Genomic DNA, 18,733 nt, shown 5'->3' with positions numbered 1-18,733 from the left:
ATCCAGGAGCATGGGAGATCTTTTAAACTTCCAAGGTCTTCTTCAATTTCTTCTTTGGTGTTCTGTAGTTTTCATTATAGAGGATTTTCACCTTTTTGTTAGATTGATTCCCAGATTTTTATTTTTTCTTTTGAGGCTATTTTGGATGGGTTAGTTTTCCTAATTTCTCTTTTGGTGGATTCATAACTGGTATAGGAATGTGCTTAATTTGTGGATATTGACTTTATATCCTGCTACTTTGCTGAAATCATCTATTCTAGAAGTTTCCTGGTAGAATTTTTCGCTATTTTAAATACAGAATGATGTTATCGGCAAAGAGTGATAGTTTCAGTTCTTCTTTTCTCATTTGTACCCCTTTAATTTCTTTCTTCTAATTGCTCTGGCTAGAGTTTCAAGGATGAAGTTGAATAGAAATGGTGAAAATAAAGTTGACCACATGGATAAGATGGTAAGAAACCATGAACAGAACTTCCAACAATCATGGGATAACATGAAAAGACCAAATTTAAGATTTATTGGGATAGAGGAAATCATGGAGACACAAACCAAAGGAATGCACAGACTTTTCAATGAAATAATATTAGAAAGTTTCCCATACCTAAAGAATGAAATGGAATATCATGTACAAGAGGCTTACAGGAACTCAAATATACAAAATTACAACAGACCCACACCAAAGCACACTATAATGAAAATGACTAACATACAGAATAAGGATAGAACTTTGAAGACCATGAGAGAAAAAATTCAAAACATGTATGGGGGAAACCAATTTGTATCTCAGCTGATTTCTCAACACAGACACTCAAAGCTAGGAGGTCCTGAAATAATATATATATAGCTCTGAAAAAAAATGTATGCCAGGGCTGGGGCTGTGGTTCAGTGGTAGAGCCCTTGCCTAGCACGTGTGAGGCACTGGGTTTGATTCTCAGCACCACATATAAATAAATAAAATAAAGGTTCATTGACAACTAAAAAGTATTTAAAAAAAAAAGAAAATGTATGCCAGTCAAGAATACTATGCCCAGCTAAATTAAACCTCAAACTTGATGAAATCAAAACCTTCCATGATAAGCAAAAGTTAAAAGAATTCACAACTAGAAAGCCTGCACTACAACACATTCTCAACAAAATATTCCATGGAGATAAAATGAAAAAAATAAAAAGTGAATACCAGCAAAGAAAGGAACTACACTAAAGGAATAGTCAATCAAAGGAGAAACTTAGTTATAATTCAAAACCAGAAATATACCAAAATGACTGGGAGTACAAATCATATCTCAATAAGACCCTTGAATGTTAATGAGCAAAATTAATCAATCAAAAGACATTGACTGTCAGACTGGATTAAAAAATAAGACCCAACAATATGCTGTTTCCAAAAAACTCACCTCATTGGCAAAGACAAAAGTGAAGGTGAAAAGATGGAAAAAACATATCATTTACATGGACCGCATAAACAACCAGAGGTTTCTATCCTCATATCAGATAAAGTAGACTTCCAACCAAAGTTAGTAGGAATAAAGAAGGACATTTTATACTGCTTAAGGGAATCATATACATTAACAAGACATAACAATTGTAAATATTATGCCCCAAACAATAGAGCATCTGTGTACATAAAACAAACCCTCTTCAGTCTCAAGAATCAAAAGACCACAAACACAATAATACTGAGTGATTTTGACACACCTCTCTCACTACTGGATAGATCTTCCAAACAAAAACTAAACAAAGAAACTATAGAACTAAACAATATAATCAATAATTTTGACTTAATGGACATATATAGAATATTTCATCCATCAACAAGTGAATACACTTTCTTCTTAGCAGCACATGGATCTCTCACTAAAATAGACTATATTTTATGCCACAAAGAAACTCTTAGCAAATACAATAAAAATAGACATAATACCCAGCATTATATCAGATCATAATGAAATGAAATTAGAAATTAATGATAAAATAAAAAATAGAAGCTACTCTAACACCTAAAGACTAAATAGAACATTATTCAATGACTAATGGATAGCAGAAGAAAACAGGGATGAAATAAAAAAATACTTAGCAGTAAATGGGAATAATGATATAATATATCAAAACCCCTGGAACACAATAAAGGCAGTGCTAGGAAGAAAGTTCACACAGTGAGCTCATTCATGAAAAGAATAGAAAGACAACAAATAAATGACCTAGCATTACATCTCAAAGCCCAAGAAAAAGAACAAATCAACACAAAAAGCAGTGGAAGACAGGAAATAATTAAGATCAGAGCTAAAATCAATGAAACTGAAACAAAAGAATACAAAAAATTGACAAAAAGTTTGTTCTTTGAAAAAATAAATAACTTGATAAACCCTTAGCCACACTAAAAGAGAGAGAAAACTCACATTACTAAAATTCATGATGAAAAAGGAACTAGCACAAGGAACACTACTGAAATGCAGAAGATACTTAGAAACTATTTTGAAAATTTATACACCAATAAAATCGAAAATCTTGATGACGTGGACAAATTTCTAGAGCCCTTTGACCTACGCAAACTGAATCAGGAGGACATACACAATTTAAACAGATCAATTTCAAGCAATGAAATTGAAGATGCCATCATCAGCCTAACAACCAAGAAAAGTCTAAGACCAGATAGATTCTCAGCTGAGTTCTAGAAGACCTTCAAAGAAGAATTAATACCGATACTCCTCAAGTTATTCCATGGAACAGAAAAGGAGGGAACCCATTCAAACTCATTGCTAGTGTCACTCTGATACCAAAACCAGACAGACACATCAGGAAAACAAAACTTCAAACCAATATCCCTCATGAACACAATTGTAATAATTCTCAATAAAATTCTGGTAAATCGCATACAAAAACATATTAAAAGGATAATGCACCATGATTAAGTGGGATTCATCCCAGGAATGCAGGGTTGGTTCAACATATGGAAATCAATAAATATAATTCATCACACCGATACACATAAAGACAAGAATCACATGATCATCTCAATAGCTTCAAAAAAAGAATTTGACAAAATACAGCACCCCTTCATGTCCAAAACACTAGAAAACCTAGGGATAGTAGGAACATAACACAATATGCTAAACCTAAAGTCAACATCATTCTAACTGGAGAAAAAACGAAAGCATTCCCTCCAAAAACTGCAACAAGACAAGGGCCAGTTTATTCAAGAAGACTTTTCAAAGGGGGATGAAAAGAAGGGAGTAGGGTTGAGAACGAAAAACAGTAGAATGAATCAGAACTTTCCTATGTTCATATATGAATATAACGTCAGTGAAATTCCATATCATGTACAACCACAAGAATGGGAAGTTACACTCCATGTAGGTATGTCAAAATACACTCTACTGTCATATCTATCTAAAAAGAACAAATTTTTTTTAAAATTGCCAGAAAAAGAATACTTTTGTTATTGTCCATGAATTTTTCTTAATTTCAGTTATGATCTGTTTATTGTTAGTATACAGAAGTACAACTGTATACATGTGCTGCTAAGAACTGTATACAACTGTGTATCTTGCAACTTTTTTTTTCAAGTAGATAAAATTTTATCTTTTTCTTTTCAACCCATTGATGCCTTTTATTCTTGCCTAATTGCCCAGGCTACACTTACAAGTATAATACTGGAGAGTGGACATTCTTGCTCTCAATTTTAGGAAAAGCACTCTCATTCTTTCACCACCAAATATGATGTTAACTATAGCACTTTTGTAGATACTCTTGTTGAAAAAATTTCCCTTCTATTCCTCTTTTTTTTCATGTATTTATGATATTATGATTTTGTCAAGGGCTTTTTGGACATCTATCAAAGATTATCACATGGTGTTAATCATTTTTTGTGTGTGTGCATGTGGATGTGGTACTGTAAACAAAGGCAGAACCTCATGCATGCTAAGCATGAGTTCCACCATAGAAGTACACTCCAACCCTATATAAGTTTTGTTGTTTATGGATATGGTATACCACATTAATTGATTTTTAAATGTTAATCTAACCTTGAATTTCTGGGATAAATTTCCTTGCTCATAAAGAAACAATCTGTGAGGTGAATAGAGAGCCTACATCTTGGGAGCAAATCTTTACCCCTCACACATCAGATAGAGCACTAATCTCTAGGGTATATAAAGAACTGAAAAAGCTAAGCAACCAAGAAAACAAATAACCCAATCAATAAATGGGCCAAGGACCTGAACAAACACTTCTCAGAAGATGATATACAATCAATCAACCAACAAATATATGAAAAAATGGTCAACATCATTAGCAATTAGAGAAATGCAAATGAAAACTACTCTAAGATTTCATCTCACTCCAGTCAGAATGGCAGTTACTATGAAGACAAATAACAATAAATGTTGGCGAGGATGTGGGGGAAAAGGTACACTCATATACTGCTGGTGGGACTGCTAATTGGTGCAGCCAATATGGAAAGCACTATGGAGATTTCTTGGAAAATTGGTAATGAAACCACCATCTGACCCAGCTATCCCTCTCCTCGGTCTATACCCAAAGGACTTAAAAACAGCATACTACAGGGACACAGCCACATCAATGTTTATAGCAGCACAATTAACAATGGCTAAACCAACCTAGATGCACTTCAATAGATGAATGGATTAAAAAATGTGGTATATATACACAATGGAATATTACTCAGCAATAAAAGAGAATAAAATCATGGCATGTGCAGGTAAATGGATGGAGTTAGAGAAGATAATGCTAAGTGAAGTTAGCCAATCCCAAAAAACCAAATGCCAAATGTTTTCTTTGATATAAGGAGGCTGATTCATAGTGGGATGAGGAGAGGGAGCATGGGAGGAATACATGAACTCTAGATAGGGCAGAGGGATTGGAGGCAAAGGTAGGGGGCATGGGGTTATTAATGATGGTAGAATGTGATGATCATTATTATCCAAAGTACAGGTATGAAGACACGAATTGGTGTGAATATACTTTGTATACAATCAGAGATATGAAAAAATGTGCTTTATATGTGTAATAAGAATTGTAATGCATCCCGCTGTCATATATAAAAAAACTAACGTTTTAGTCAAAATATATTGATTTTGTATATTCAAATAAGCATATATGAACAAAAGCAATATTCTAAATGTTTATGAATGCAACTAAATGGTATCAGCTCAGATTCACTTTGTTGCAAGTATCAGATAATCCAAACAAACAGTCTTAAGCCCCCCAAAAGGATTTTAAATTAAAATTTAAAAAATAGCCTTTGGGAACATGTATTAAAAGTAGGTGGTTATGCTGACTTAAGGCATAGCTAAATTTAAGAACAAATGATTTCAAATGAATTTGTTTTCACTTAGTTTCTCTATGCTGCCTTGGCTTCAGTCTTGGTTTTATATAAAGATGGTGGTAACAAGTAAAAGCCTACTATGTAAAAGCTAGTATCTCTTCTCCATATCTTATGTTATCTTCTGGCTCCAAGTTGGCTTTCTATAATCCAATAACAATGTAGTCAATGAATAGTGAGAATTTTGGGGCACAGGTCACATACCCATACTTGGAAAAAGGGGTAACGACGGCTCAATAGTGGAAGTGGTTTTCTAGAGGAAAAATAGAATGATAACCAAAGAGTATATGTGTCCACAATATTTGAAAATATATTTGAAAAGGGGAACACTTTGGCCTATTTAAAGGACAAATACGAGATCAGGGTGATAGGACTAAAGAAAGATTTCCTACCTTAATGATTTCCTATTTACAGACAATCAGAAAAAAAAAATCAGAAACTCCAATTGGGGGTGGGGGGAAACAGGTACTTAGCAAAAGAGGAGATATGAATGACAAATAAATATGAAAAGGTTCTCAAACTTAAGGAAATATAAAGTAATGCTACAAAGATAGCAATATACACTCACCAGCTAAACAAATATTAAAGGTTGACAAAGCCTAGTGCTGACAAGGATTTAAAAAACTTGAATTTCACATACAGCATGTTAAACAGCCAATTACTAAAATATTTGATAAAATTGCTTTTCATGGGCTGGTGTCACAGCATAATGATAGAGCTCTTGCCTATCATGTGTGAGAAGATGGGTTTGATTCTTAGCATTGCATATAAATAAACAAAGGTACAACTAAAAAATATTTTTTAAATTGAAATAGCAATGAAAATGATATAACTTGGATGATTCTCAGAAACATTACATTGAGGGAAAGCAGCCAGATATAAAATACAAAGTGATGAGTTATATGAAGCTTTAAATAACTTTTATATATGGTATATGTAAAGATTTTCCATTTATATAGTTTTAAAACATGAGAAACATGTTTTGGATGCAATAACTCGTAACAGCAGTGAGTTATGGGTAAAAAGAATATAGAAATTGAGAAGGGGCATGAGGTAGTTTCTGTGGGGCTGGCAATGTTCTTCTGGGGTACTGGAAACTGTGACAGGTAATGAGTGAGGAAAAGAGCTTTCTTTGCCTCACTTTTGTACTTTTTTATATATACAAAATGGTGTAGTTCAACAAAACACATATTTAAAAATAGTTCACCTTATTGTATAGAGGATAGATTTAAGGCAAGAGATTATGTTTTAAATGGAAATAGGGTTCTGAAAAAAAGTGGACTGATTCTGTATATGTTTTAGAGGTAGAATAGGCAGAATTCTCTGATGTATTATTGCATATAGAGAAAAAAGAAAAGAGAGGCATCAAGGTAAGTTTAGCTACTAAATCTCAAGTCCAAATATTCATGTCAAAGATGGGGGTATATATGTTCACAGAAAGATGGAGTGGATAATTGTGTTAGATGATACTTAGGATTTCAGTAATAAGGACAGAGAAGGTTGGAAATGACATTAGACTTCAACAAGGAAAATATGGATGATCTGACAAGAGCAATGCCAGGTTTATTCTGGAGATGGAATCCTGAATGGAACATGCTATAAAGAGTAATTATAAGGCAAGAAATGGGAAAAAACAGTTTTAGATAAATCTGTGAGTAGTTGTTTTTCTTTATTTCTGTGAATGGGGAGAAAATGCAAATAAAAGAGCAAGTTGAAAAAGTATGCAGTCAGAACAACTTATTTATTTATGTTGGATGGTAGAGAAGAGCCCAGTAATAAAGAATAAAAAAAAAAACCTGACTTAATAATTACAACCCACAATTGTTGCATTGCATTTTCCTTCCCTTTGTCTTCCAAAACAGAAAGTTACTTTCTAAAAAACCTTTTGACTTATTACTTGAAGAACAAATGGTCAAATTTTTCTATTTTTTAAGTTTTGTTACAGAAAAAATCCACTTATGACAAAGTTCATAGCTTAATAACCACTGTATCCCAGGTATCTAGAAAAGTCCTTGACAGAAAAAGCACTGAATGAATATTTATAAGGCATGAAATAATAGAAAAAAATATATAAAATTTAGTGTTATACTGGTCTAGGCAGTGTTGATGTTCAAAATATTTAAAATCAGTGAGGCTGTGCATATCAACTGGATATCTTCACCAGGTCTGGGTTTAAATTCTTGCTTCATTCCCTGTGAGACTTTTAAAATGAAGGTAAGTCAGTTAAATTATCTAAAAATCATCTTATCATCTAAACATGCTGATGGTAATAATTCATAGGATTGTATTTATGATGAAACAGTATATGAAAAACCCCCATTTCAGTGCCGGCACATTGAAGATATTAAATAATGTTTGTGGTTTTTTTTTTTCTAGAATGCTTTTAAATGAGTTATATTTGTAGTTAGATAAAAAAATTAAACATGTAAAAACCAGTACAGAATGAGAATACTTTAATTATCTTCTTTCATGATTTTTCTCAAGTGCTCAGCTTAACAAATTATTTATTTTGTTTCTAATCTTTAAAATGCATTTACCCTTAATCTTCTCTATGATGTAAATTTAACAGTCACTGTTCATTCATTTACCTAATTAACAAATTTGTGCATATATGCTAACCTTAGATTATACTTAATGATTCAACAAATACTTATTAAGAGTCTATGAATATCTGTGCAAAACTGTAATTTATCTTTATAATTCTGGGAATAGTTTATGCAGATACTGGGGATACTTCTAGCATAGTTTCAAGATGCATAATAAAAATACTTTTTCTTTTCTTGTTTAATAATAAAGATAACTGATGGATTTCATCCAAGTCAGAAATCAAAGTAGACTGAAAGAGAAAACTTAATGGCATACTAAAGGCTGGTATCTTTGCAACAACTATATTACGCTACTTTAAATTATTTTAAGGGTAAAATAAGTAATAAAGTAAAATAACAATAATTTTCTATATTGTGTTAAATATCAACTTCAAATCTTATTAATGAATTTATATGCTTTTGGACTATATAGGATGGCTAAAAATACCCCAGTTTATTCAGTATACTGAGACTTAAAATAATAAAATAGATTCAATAATGATAATTAAAATTAAGTTCTTAAGACAATCTATCAAATAAAATTGTGCTCTAAATGAAAAAGAATTGTGTGAGGAGATTAAACAAGAAGAGTTTGGGGGCTGTGGCTGTGGCTCAGTAGTAGAGAGCTCACCTGGCAGGCATGAGGCACTGGGTTCGATCCTCAGCACCATGTAAAAATAAAAAATAAAGGTATTGTGCCCATCTACAACTAAAAATACACACACACACACACACACACACATATATATATATATATATATTTTAAAGGAGTATGAATTTCAAAAAACTTACTTTCCCTTTCATGTACCCATTCTCAATTGACTTTTATCTAAGCTGCATTGTCATAAAATCATACGGTTGATATGGTTAAAGGTAAAATTTAATTCCATTAATGCTATGGAAGAATAGTTTTTTAAGTCAACCACTTTCTTCAAGCTGCAAGACACAAAAACAAAGTCTCAATCTAATCTAATTAGAAAATTTCAACTTGTCATTCAAAATGATTTATATTGTCATTTATTTTTTTCTTATTTTAGAAATAAATATCATAACCCTAATAACTAATTTGAGTGATGACTCTTTTATGCTTGATTCTAATAAGTATAAAAATGATTGTTTCAAGGATCACTACACAAATAAAGAAATGACTGAAGAGTTTTAAAATGAGAATGTGAAGATGAAAGTACTTTAAAATTGCATAATGCAAAACTGAATGCATACTTCCTCAGTGTATCACATTTCAATTTGTAAACATGACAAGCTGAAAATAATAATAATTCAGAATTCTTCCCTGGAAAGACACAAACTAAAGTCTCTAAGCCAATCACAAATAAAGCACACACAGACACACACACACACATACACACACACACAACAAAGCAAAAAAGATAGATCATCTAGTGATGCCAAGCTGGAATAATGGCATTATTTTCCCTTTGAACTTCATTAACTATTTACATAATTGATAGGTACATAAAAAAATATAATTTCAGCCTGAAAATTGAACCATACCTATGCTTAGAATAGACATTTAATGACAATATAAAAATATCATATTATAAAAGAAAGCGAATAGTCTAGTTTTATTCATTCCTTTCCATTTAAATTACAATTAAAACATAAAAGAAAAATATACAGACTATAGAGGACAAAAAGTAGGTTAAGAAGTTATCATTGAACAAAGAATTTCAACTACATTCTGAAAGAAACTGGGGGTAGATGTCTGGCCAAACGAAATGGTGCCCAGGAAGCTTCAATACAGAATATACTGTAGAGAACTCCACAACAAAAATGGAAAACAATCTTCCTTGAAAAGCATGTGAGGCTCTATAAGGTTTTGAAAAGAAGGTTCTTAAAAAAAAGAGAAAAAATTTAAGAAGTAGAATGCATTTCATTATATCAATAAAAATCAGGAAGAAAGTGAAACATCATACAATATGATAAAGAAGAAATGTTTCTTTATTCAGCAAGAAAAAAATTGAAGACAAAACTTCAGGCAAGAAAAAAAGCATGAACATCAAATTTATCATCTGAATATGGACTAAAATGTGACATGATTTTGAGGAGTTATTGGTGTACGTGATCTTGATGCAAGAATTGTTTTTGAGTCAGAGTTTACAAGATTAGATTTTTAAGAAAAATAGTTATCTAAGCAGACCAGCTGGCTTTGTAAGGAACAATACATTTGTGCATCAATGTAAGCTTAAAAAAGCCCTCAGATACACAGAAAAAATGTAAATATAAAGATTAAGCTATAATTTCACCATTCATAGTATAGATTGAATATTGCCCAAAGCTGATAAATTAAAAAGCAGAGCGGGCAGGGTGGTATATGTCTGTAATCCCAGAGGCTTCAGGAGGCTGAAGCAGAAGGATCTCAAGTTCAAAGCCACAGCCTCAGCAAAAGCGAGGCACTAAACAACTCAGTGAGACCCTGTCTCTAAACAAAATACAAAATAGGGTTAGGTTTGTGGCTCAGTGGCCACAAACAAGTAGAGCATAAGGTCATGCATTCAGGTAACTATATGCAAAACTACAATGCCAGTTTTAAAAAAATGTTTGCTTTTAAGGCCTAATGTATGCCACAGGGTAAGGAATTGTTGACTTTTAATTAGACTTCCTTTTTTTAAAAAAGGCAATTGAATCATAGCATGTGCAAATTATTATAATACAAATAAACTCCAAATTTTAAAATATTTTTAAAAGAAGTTACAGAAAAGATTGTAAAGAATGTATAGACATTAGAAGAATATACTTCAAAATGTAATAGTGTTGTATATATTGTGGTTTTGTCAATAATTTTTTTAATTTTTTGATGTTAAAGAATTTTGAGTACTAAGCAAGCACTGTATGACTGAGCTACACCCCCAGTCCAAAAATTTATTATTAAGGCCTTCATCATATCTTGAGATAAGTGGACTATGAAAGTTTCATGATTTGCTTATTTTCCTTTTCTAACAAAACTGGATGTGAAAATTGGTGTTGAAAACTTCTAAAAACTCCTGTTTTATAAAGAAATTATTTTGTTTTAGTGTCCAAGAAGCTACTGTAGACTACAATTCACTAATACTTGGTTCCGTGTTTAAAAAGTTAGTTTAAAGCAGGTTTAAAACTGGATAGTTTGAATAATTTTAAGAAGGTCTGAGACTTAGAGGCTATCTTGAGTTTTTTGTTACTTGGCCCTAGGTTCATTACCACAAGTGAATAGCGGCATGGTAAGAGCATGCAAAAGGTTGTTAGAAATGTGGCCTCCTGATTGGTTGATTTCCATTTTAAAAGTACACTCCTAGGCCAGTTATTTTCTATCTCTAAATATTGGGCTATTATTTGGGAGGGGCGATGATTCTAGGCTTAGCAAAGCATCAGAATGTAAAAGCATCAGAACATAGGAAATTAGAAGTAGAACTAATATGTTCACTCAAGGTATAGAACAATGACTAAGAATAAGACTAAGCCTGGTACTATTATAAGAAAAAAAAAAAAAAAGCTAGAGCAATTTATCTTGGTCTCTAGAAAATTCTTCGATAAAATACTTGCCCCAGTCTCTTGCTCACTTTTCTATCTGGTTGTCTTTATGCTTTTAATATTCTAAACTTTATATATCCTGGTTATCAGGTATTTGTTTTTGCTGTTTCCACTTGTTCCCAGTAACTTTTCCCATTTTGTGGATTCCATTTCACTATTTTTATTACTATTTGATGCCTTTTTAAAAAAATAAATAACATGAAATCTACCCTCTTAAATTTTTTTAATATAATAGTTATATGTACATCGTTAAACAGTAAATCTCTAGAACTTTTTCATCTTCACTTTTATCATCTTTTATGACTACTGAAATTATATCTTCTGAACAGCAACTCTATTTTCGGCAACCCCAATTCAGGCAGCCACCATTCTGCTTTCTACTACTATGAGATTGACTACTTACATATGGTACGTAAGTGAAATAATGCTGTATTCGTCTTTCAGTATCTGGCTTATATTATGTAACCTGGTATTCTCTAGTTTCATCTATGTTGTTGCATGATATGGTTTCATCATTTTTAAGACTGATAATATTCTATTGTACATATACACCACATTTTATTTATCCATTCATCTGATGATGCCAATTGTCCACTTTCTTGCCAACATAAATTACTTTTAAGATTTTTTTTGAAAATGGCCATCCTGATAAGGTGTGCGGTGATCTCTGAGCTTCTGAATTCCATTTCCCTGATAATTACTGATGCTACGCTTATTTTCATAGAATTATTGACCATTTCAATGCCTTCTTTAGAGAAATGTAAATTCAAGTCCCTTGACCATTTTTTAATCAGGTTACTTGGTGTTTTGATATTGAGTTGTATGAATTCCTTATATATTTTGTATGTTAACTTCTTATCAAATGCATGTTTTGCATTATTTCCTTCTATTCTATGGGTTGCCTTTTCACTGGGATTGTTTCCTTTGCTAGATGGATACATTTTAATTAGAAAACAGTCATACTTGTTCATTTTTGCTTTTTTTGGTGGTTTTTTTTTTTTTTGGGGGGGGGGTTAGCCTGTACATTGGGAGTTATATCCAAGAAATCTTTGCCAAGAACAATGTTACAAAGCCTTTTCTCTGTTTCTGAGTTTTAGTTTTTCATCTTACATTTAACATACGTTAAGCTGTTAAGCTATTTTGATTTGATTTCTGTTTATAATGCTCCAATTTCCTTCTTCTGCATGTGAATATTGAATTTTCTGTTGCTGTTTTCCTGTTGTTTATTCCCATATTTCATCTCCCTATTCTTCATATCAAACTTCTGAAGGACCATTACTTTTTCTTCACCAACATGTTTCTGCCTGGAAATAACTGCATTTAGATATTGTGCATACAATTATGATATTCATATTTTATTTTGGGAAAAATATTTCAGAAACTAATTCCTGTTAACTAAAAAAGTATTTCAAGTCAAAAAGTTATCAATGAAGCACAGATTATAAGTCCTGTACAAGACTAGGTGTTAGAGGTAAGTATACAGATAACTTTTGTAAATGGAAAAAAATACCATAATAATTCTGCCAACATCCATCTTTTTGAAAAGTACATAAAATCTCTTTTAACATTTAAGAACTTATCATCCCTTTTCTGTTTGAATTTATTTCATTTCAGTTCCCACATAAGCTTATACCAATGTAATAATTTTAGTATTTAAAAATACTTTGATCACCCTATCATATTTCCCGACCAAAAAAAGCCAATTTTCAAATTTCCAAGAACATAGGTTCTAAAAATTCTCTTTAGTATTGTCATTCGATTACTGAACACTATAGACCAAATAGCAAACATATCACAAATTATAATCTTTATAAATATCAAAAGTAAACTTTTACTATAAATACATGTCATAGCAAACTAGATTATGACCCTTCTGCCCCCTCATCCCCTCCATTAAGTCACATACCCCAAAGTGAATATTACATATTGCTAGAAAGACACATGGTTCAGGCTAATCCATTTTATATTCTTCCATTTCAAACATTTGGGAGTGTAAAGGTTTCTGGTTATAGCATTTGTCATTTTTTAAACTCCTATATTATATAGCCAAAATCACATGGGGGTGTGCCATTAAAAATTAGTTTTAATAATGAGCTGACCTTCAATAGACGAATGGATAAAAAAAAATGTGGCATTTATACACAATGGAGTATTACTCTGCATTAAAAAATGAAAAAATCATAGAATTTGCAGGGGAGTGGATGGCATTAGAGCAGATTATGCTAAGTGAAGCTAGCCAATCCCTAAAAAACAAATGCCAAATGTCTTCTTTGATATAAGGAGAGTAACTAAGAACAGAGTAGGGACGAAGAGCAGAAGAAGAAGATTAACATTAAATAGGGATGAGAGGTGGGAGGGAAAGGGAGAGAGAAGGGAAATTGCATGGAAATGGAAGGAGACCCTCAGGGTTATACAAAAGTACATACAAGAGGAAGTGAGGGGAAAGGGAAAAATAATACAAGGGGGAGAAATGAATGACAGTAGAGGGGGTAGAGAGAGAAGAGGGGAGGGGAGGGGAGGGGGGATAGTAGAGGATAGGAAAGGCAGCAGAACACAACAGACACTAGTATGGCAATATGTAAATCAATGGATGTGTAACTGATGTGATTCTGCAATCTGTATATGGGGTAAAAATGGGAGTTCATAACCCACTTGAATCAAAGTGTGAAATATGATAGATCAAGAAATTTGTAATGTTTTGAACAACAATAAAAAAATTATTTAAAAAAATAATAATAATGAGCTGATAGCTCAATTTGGTCCCTCTGACATATTTCTGAAAGAAACTAGTTTTGCAAAGGAATCAACTACCCAGTCATTAAGACTTATTCCCTCTGGCTGGCAGCAGCAGAATCAAAGGCAGCAGCAATGGTGGTAGCCATGCAGGCAGTATTTTCCAGTAAATGGTTGGAGTTGGAGAATATCATACTAAGTGAAATAAGCCAATCCCACAAAATCAAAGGCCAAATGTTTTCTCTAATATGCAGATGCTAATTCACAATAAGATGGGGGGTGGGGAAGGAGACTAGGGAATAATAGAATTACCTTAGATTAGGTAGAGGGAAGTGATGGGGGAGGTATGGGTTTAGGAAAGATAGAATGAAACAGACCTTATAACTGTATGTAAAAATGTGACTACCTAACCAATATGATTCTGTAACATGTACACTCAGAAAAATGAGAAATTATAGCCCATCTATGGACATCAAAGTGCACAAAAGCTTTCTACTGTCATGTATAACAATTAAAACAATGGAATTTGCAGGGAAATGGATGGCACTAGAGCAGATTATGCTAAGTGAAGCTAGCCAATCCCTAAAAAACAAATGCCAAATGTCTTCTTTGATATAATGAGAGCAACTAAGAACAGAGCAGGGAGGAAGAGCAGGAGGAAAAGATTAACATTAAACAGAGACATGAGGTGGGAGGGAAAGGTAGAGAAAAGGGAAATTGCATGGAAATGGAAGGAGACCCTCACTGTTATACAAAATTACATATAAGAGGGTATGAGGGGAATGGGAAAAAGGAAAAAAACAAGGAGAGAAATGAATTACAGTAGATGGGGTAGAGAGAGAAGATGGGAGGGGAGAGGAAGGGGGGGGATAGCAGAGGATAGGAAAGGTAGTAGAACACAACAGACACTAGTATGGCATTATGTAAAAATGTGGATGTGTAACCAATGTAATTCTGCAATCTGCATTTGGGGTAAAAATGGGAGTTCATAACCCACTTGAATCTAATGTATGAAATATGATATGTCAAGAGCTTTGTAATGTTTTGAACAACCAATAAAAAAAAAAAGATAAAATAAATTTTAAAAAGTTATTCCCTCTCTATACAACACTATCAAGATTTAGATCAGATGAAAGGCATTGCTTTATTGGTATAATGAGAGGAAGCAGAAAGGTGTCTAGCACACTCTGGGGCAGATGAATCTCAGAGACAAAAACATGGAAGTTAACAACTTAGAATTAATGCTGTTAAACCCTCCCCATTAACCTCCTGGAAAGCCTTCTTGTACCCTAAGGTTACATGAAGGTTAAGGATAAGATATGTGTGTTGCCCAATTTGAAGGTTGCTGCTTTAAGATACATACACATTTGTAAACACACAATATGACAGTTAGGAACTTTAAGTTTACAACCTTTTCTTTCTCTCTCCCTCTCTTTGTGTACATGTGTCCACACACACCGTGTGAGGGGGTGGGCCGGGGAAGCTGGAAGGAAAAACAGAAGATACCAAGTATGCCCAGACACCACATTTTTCATTTTTGGTAGTATTCTTTAATATTCTCTTTACCTTGGCCACTAAAATTCTATCTTAACCTGAATAAATGACACATGGGGAAGAGAGAAGAACGCTTTTAAAATAACATCAATAAAATTACTTTGAAGCTGGTATTAATATGAAGATAGACACTGCTATCACAAGTTAGCAGTTCTGATAGTTTAAATCTGTTCCACTGACATTGAAGAACCAGTATCTACCATAGAGCATGTACTCAGAAAAATAATGACCCCCTAGAGTGGTATAATTTTAATTTAATTGAATTAATATGCAATTTAAACCACACTAAGCAGAAATTCACTTCAGATTTTTTTCCTCAAAAAATGGCATTCTTACTGTTTCCTATTACAGTATTCTTCATACCTTATAGACACAACATTCATAATTTTTTAAAAAAACTTTTTACATTATTTTTACATATTGCCCAATTAATAATAAAATCTGAAGTAACTCTAAAAAAATTATTACATTGCCTAAAAATAAGAAAAGCAGGCTGAGCCATAGTCAGAAATTGTGACAGGTCCCATATTCTTTATTGATATTACTGTGAAATCCAAACCTACTCCAGTGAAAAAAGGTACCAAGATAGTCAATATCATACCCCGAACATCTGAACTTTGGTGAGGAGGTGGGGGAAGGTGGGAAAAGGTAGAAGAGGCGACCTTCTACAACAAATATATTTTTTAAAGCAATCAATTGTTTTGAAATTTTTAGATTACACTTGTATCTAGAGGAAATGTAATGATGATGTAAAATACAAAAAACTGTCCAAAATCTAGTCAGAGAATTTGTTGGAGGATGCAGTTAACAACTCCCTCTTGGGAAAAAATGAGCATTCCTTAGAAACAATGCCTAAGCAATTTCAAAAAAAAAAAAAAAAAAAAAAAAATCAATGGAATTAAGCCTTACCCTGGAAAACCAGCCACTCACCTAACCAGTTGGCTATCAGTTAAGAAACTACTGACATGCAAATTCTTTTCTATCTGGTATCTAGTTTAACAACGATGATTTAACCACTCTGTTTTCCTATGAAATGCTCCTATGAAAACTATCTTTTAATCAACTTATTGGAGGATTTTTTTCTCTGCAGTAAGATTGTAATACAAACACATGATTATAAGTGAACTGTGAGACAAGTTTTTTTCTAATGATTTATTTTATTCACTAAAGTTAATTAAAGAAGAAGATTAGAAGTTGGGGGAAGGTGACCATTTCTGGCTAAATGCAATAAAGATTTGGATTATATTTTGTCGTAACCTAGCAGCAGCACAATGCCCTCACAGGAAAAACTAACAAGTTTTAACTTGACAAATAGTAAACACAAACATGCACTGCAATCAAGAAAATAATTTTGTAAACAAAGTCCAGCTTTTAAATAGTTACATTCAGGAGGTGTATATTTAAAAAAAAAAAAAAAAATAGACCCTCTCACCAGAATTTAAAATATTGAGCTGTGTCACTTCTCTTTACTTACCGTGAGAGGGGGAAAAAAATAATTTCCTTGCTTTTTCAACAACTAATTTTTTATATCATGTTTAAAAATAGAAAACATTTCTACGTCTTCAAATTAAAAGTTAGATTATCGCTTTATTTGATGACTTCGGGTATCTCAACTGCTTTTGTTAACATTTATCAAAACTCTACTGGCCAAAACAAAGTGTTTGATGGTTTGCTTTTCAGTTAAAAAAAAAAAAATCAGAAAGCGCATCACAGAAACAATCAAAATACGCCGAGGACCGATTCTTGCTTAAAAACACTGCTCTCTTCCACCTTCCATTCCAAGATACTGAGGGGAATGGATCTCCTTCCACATTACATTAATATAAATTCTAAAATATTTTCTCGACTACCATGTAACAAAGTTGTGGCCTTTGTTGGCAACAGCTGTGACTTTTCAATTTAAATTTTAAAAGACAGGCTTAACAACTATGAAAACATATCTTCAAATAAATTCTCGTGTTGAATCCATTCTCTTGAGCTTACAGTTGGGCTAATTTATTACATGATGCAGAAAGACCTTCTACCAGAACAGTGACGACAGGTGAGAGACTCCAGTTGACAAAACTCTACTTGAGAGGGTGGCCAGGGGCGTCTGTGATACTAATTGGCGGTTAACGAGGATAAATTTCGTATAATTACTGTACATTCGTTTGCCTGCTTAGCCTGAAATGATCTAGAGCTTCGGGGGTTCGTTATGAGAACCCCATAGACTGTGACACCTCAGCTCAGACTGTCTTCTCTGCTGAAAGAACCCAGGGCGTTGACAGTTCTAGGGGAGCGGCCGAGATCGCGCTCTCTATCCCACCTGCCGAGCAGTGTGCTGGAACCCGAGTTCTTGGGTGAGTAGTGGTGAATACCCTGAGGTATTCGCCCACTAAGTGCTTCCAACGATCACGGGAGAGTCCGCAACGCGCCCAGAAAACAGGCCGCCGGGATTAAAACGGCGCCCTCCCAGTTAACCCAGCGAGCGTCCCAGGTCCCGGCCACACAGCGGCGACAGCAGCAACCCCTAAGGCGTTATTAGGCTGAGCCGACTCGCACCCCACGCTCGGATACCGGGTGGACGCGGAGAAAAAAAGGACGCGCTAGAGGGCGCCCCCGAAGGCGGCTTTCGGCCCAACCGCCGCGGCGGCGAGCAACGCTCTTACCCAGTTCCACTCCGCCTCCTCGCGTCGCCGCGGCCCAGCCCTGTCCCGTCGCGGAGGCTCACGGGACACGTAGTACGCTGCTCTCTCCGGCCCCTCCTCCAGCCCGGCTCCGCGAACGCCCTCCCAGCTCCCGCGGGTCTGACTTCCGGTTTCCTTGCGCGGCACTAACGTGGAGCCCCGGTAAGGCGACAGCCGCTTTTCCGGCTCTGAGGCGCTCTTCCACCTTTTCAACCCGCCCTCGACAAGGCTTGCCCCTGCGGCGCGTGACGCGGCTACTAGCGCGCACGAGTCCCGACGACGCCAGCAGGCGCCGACGGGCCTGGGTCTCGCGCGCGCGCGCGCGCGTTGCT

At 34.2% G+C, this 18,733-nt stretch overlaps 1 protein-coding gene across 1 annotated transcript in view; it reads right to left on the bottom strand.

Moving 5' to 3' along the window:
* Zcwpw2 (zinc finger CW-type and PWWP domain containing 2) overlaps positions 1-18,650 on the bottom strand; it is a 131,497-nt gene extending 112,847 nt beyond the window's left edge. Inside the window, exon 1 of the mRNA XM_046437664.2 lies at positions 18,384-18,650. The gene's annotated coding sequence lies outside the window, so the exon portion shown is untranslated. The remainder of the gene's footprint in view (positions 1-18,383) is intronic.
* Between the last annotated feature and the right edge of the window lie 83 nt (positions 18,651-18,733).

This window comes from Marmota monax, unplaced genomic scaffold, assembly GCF_021218885.2.
Source record: "Marmota monax isolate L192 unplaced genomic scaffold, Marmota_monax_Labrador192_F-V1.1 WCK01_AAM20220418_F8-fsc00021, whole genome shotgun sequence".
NCBI lineage: Eukaryota > Metazoa > Chordata > Mammalia > Rodentia > Sciuridae > Marmota > Marmota monax.
This window is presented reverse-complemented; position numbering and strand designations above follow the sequence as displayed.